Genomic DNA, 3,442 nt, shown 5'->3' on the forward strand with positions numbered 1-3,442 from the left:
CTGGAGGGCCACACCCAGAGAGTGGCAGAGGCTAGGTAATTTTCAGCCTGGAGGGATGTGGGCAGTAGGGTCATCCAGGGTTTGGTCTTTGGGCCCACACTGTTCAACATCTTCATCAGTGACTTGGACGAGGGGGGAAGAAACACCCTGTTCTAATTTGTTGATGACACTAAGATGTGGGGGGACGTGGGCATGCTAGGAGGGAGGAATAGGCTACAATCAGACCTAGACAGGTTACAGGGGTGGGTGGATGAGAACAGGATGGGTTTCAACACTGACAAGTGCAAGGTACTGCACCTGGGGAGGAAGAGCCAGCAGCATACCTACAGGCTGGGAAACTCCCTTCTCATCAGTGCAGAGGCAGAAAGGATCTTGGAGTCTTGGGGGCACAGTCAGGAAGGCCAGCCGTACCTTGTCATGCATCCACAGATATGAGTGGCCCTCTTTGGACCTGTTTGAGATGCATGATTGGGGGCAGCAGGGCAGGCCCTACGAGGAGAAGCTATAGGACCTGAACCTGTTCAACCTTCACAAGAGAAGGCTGAGGGGGGTTCTCGTGGCCTGTTACAAACTAGTCAGAGGGGACCAGCAGGCATTGGGGGAATCCCTGTTTCCCCGAGCACTACTAGGAGTGACTAGAAATAACGGTCATGAGCTGGCAGAGGGTAGATTCAGACTAGATATCAGAAGGTGCTACTTCACTGTCAGGGTGGCTAGGATCTGGAACCAACTTCCAAGAAAAGTGGTTCTGGCTCCTACCCTGGGGGTCTTTAAGAGGAGGCTGGACAAACCCCCTGGTGGGGTCATTTGACCCCAGTACTTCTTCCTGCCACAGCAGGGGGTTGAACTTAATGATCTGCTCAGGTCCCTTCCAACCCTACCAACTATGAAATTATGAAACTATATTGGAATGATTACTAGAGGAATTTTGAATTCTTCAGCTCCTGAAGTCAACAAATACATTTTTTTTTTTTGTATTTATGGCAAATACCCTCCAAGCAATACTACTATATTTCACAGTATATAACTTCACATGGTGTATAAGTTAACCCCATATTTCTGATTTTAAAAGTAAGGATTTTCATAGATTTGTTGTATAGGTTAAGCCGCATTTTATAATGATCCATTTATAAAAAATTATATGTACAGTAAATATTTTCTCCTAGTGGGAAGAATTCAGAATGAACAATCACCACCATGATTATTTCTGTTGATGATCATGCCAAGTACCTCAAGTCATGGGTTACAAACAATGAACAATTTCCTGAGCACAGTTGAAAATCCCATAGTCATTTTCATAATTAGAAGTGTCAACCCCAAAGAGTTCTATCCAATCATCCACATGATTAATTTGGTCATCGTATGGATCCTCAACATCAGAAGTTTCAGTTTCAATTTATATAGTGTGACTGTGCCTAATGCCTGTTTAAAAAATGAACAAACTTTGAAACACAATTTTTTTTTATTTGAAAGTATTGATATGATTTTTAGACTCCGACTCCATGCAGCACCCAATGACTAGGGAGACAATGATCCAATCGCCCATGGAACCTGGTACTCATTAGCCAGAGCAGAGCAAGAAGCAAACACCAGCATGCATTGCTCACAATAGTTTTATTCAGAATGGAGACAGCTTCGGACAAAGGTACCAAAAAACAACAAACCAGGGACCTGCATTGAACATTAGTTTTTTTCACATTTTATACACCATGGTTCATAAATATTAACATTTATCTTCCCTTGTCCCACCTCTGGTTCCACCCATTTCTCCTCCCATTTCAAGCTCCACCTGTTTACTGTTTGCTTCCTTAGCATGGTATGGCCTATGCATTTTATTCATTTACCTGCCTCTCTGCTAAGAGTGCATGCAAAACACTTTGACTCCTATCTTCTTTTGGTCACTTTACAGTTTCTTCCTGGTTTTTGCTGGTTTTCTTGCTGACTTCTTCATCTCCAGGGCTGTACCTCTGCTTTGTCTCCTGACAATAGTTACATATCATGCACTTTGCACCCTATCCACTTGTTAAGAAGCCGCTTACTTAAGCACTAGCTAGGTTAGTTGCTTTTAATACAACAGCTAGCCTTGTGATCACCAGCTTTTACTGAGGTTACCTTTTAATATATCATTCAATCTTGTGACCAGCAGCTTTGTGCTGAGACACAGGAAAAAGCCTTCATCCAACTGCACACTCAGTACTCCCCAAAATTTATTACATTACCCCAACATCCAAAATCCATATCATTACCCTAACAATGATGTATAAGTTGAGGTGGAAATTTAAAGGTCAATATTTTAGCTTCAAACTTTGATTTATACACTGTAAAAAATGGTAAGTTCTTCTCTAGTCAAACACATGTTTTGGATTCAGTATAAAAGTAAGTGGATAAAAATTAGTGATCTTTCACATACAGGATGTCATACTGGCCTTCTGATGTTAAACTCTCCAACTTTATGAATGTACAGTAGTGATTTAAAAAAAATAATTTATTTCAGTTGAGCTAAGGTAACACATTTTAGAAGAAATGAAAGTAGAAGAACACTGAGTATGAGTGACACAGAAGATTTGCCACTGACCTCAGAGGTGCTAAATTTCACCCTATATTTTAAGAACTGGAGAGGTGAATAATACTGTAGAGTTCCTCATTGGATGCAGTGCCAGCTGGTCCAGGACTGTACCATACTTCAGCTGGTCTGGTCTGGTATATTGTATGAATGCATGAGGCATGGATCCTAGAGCACCTGCAATGGCCACCACATGCAATGCATCTGTTAGATCCTGCCCACATATGTGGCCAGTACATGTGGGTCAACTGAGACCCAGAGCCAGCACCAAAGGCTGAACCTGGCCTGTGGGCCATATGTTTGACAACCCTTGGCTACACAAATCTTTGGACCAGATAGAAAAATCTCCTGTTTATGGAGATGAAAGGAACATACTGCTTAGGGACCAAAAAAGACCTTTTATGTATGTATTTATTTATTTATTTATTCTATTTTTTTACAAAGGAAGGTGGGATTCATCTATATATATTGATCTCAGTGGCACAGTGAAATTTTGCTAGTAAGTTTTTGTTGTTTTTTCCTGGAATCAATAAGTCTGTCAAGGAGGATGAAACAGAAAATTGTTTAAATAAAAAAAAGAAAATCCAAAAAACTTTTGAAACACTTATATGTAGTAGAGTACCTTATTTTGCCAAGTCTCCTCATGTCCTCATGGATAACTATCATGCTAATAAATCCTCCTTTTATATGAAGCCCAAATCCTTTGTTTAAAAAAAAAACAACAAAAAAATCCTTTGTTGTTAGAATTACTGACTGTAATACAATTGATTTTGGATTACAAACCTAAATGGAATACCAATTGTAGTCAGTTGAAACCTTATTTCAAAGGTAATGGAAAACTTCTTCATGTTACTTGTTTCCAGAAGTAACATTAGTTAA

The 3,442-nt window shown here is 40.3% G+C and overlaps 1 long non-coding RNA gene across 1 annotated transcript in view; it reads left to right on the top strand.

Moving 5' to 3' along the window:
* Positions 1-2,154, top strand: part of LOC109299854 — an 18,220-nt gene extending 16,066 nt beyond the window's left edge. Inside the window, exon 3 of the long non-coding RNA XR_002098029.1 lies at positions 1,990-2,154. This is a non-coding gene — a long non-coding RNA (uncharacterized LOC109299854). The remainder of the gene's footprint in view (positions 1-1,989) is intronic.
* Positions 2,155-3,442: the final 1,288 nt, after the last annotated feature.

The sequence above is a fragment of the Gavialis gangeticus genome, unplaced genomic scaffold (genome assembly GCF_001723915.1).
Source record: "Gavialis gangeticus isolate Ggan-Ray unplaced genomic scaffold, GavGan_comp1, whole genome shotgun sequence".
NCBI lineage: Eukaryota > Metazoa > Chordata > Crocodylia > Gavialidae > Gavialis > Gavialis gangeticus.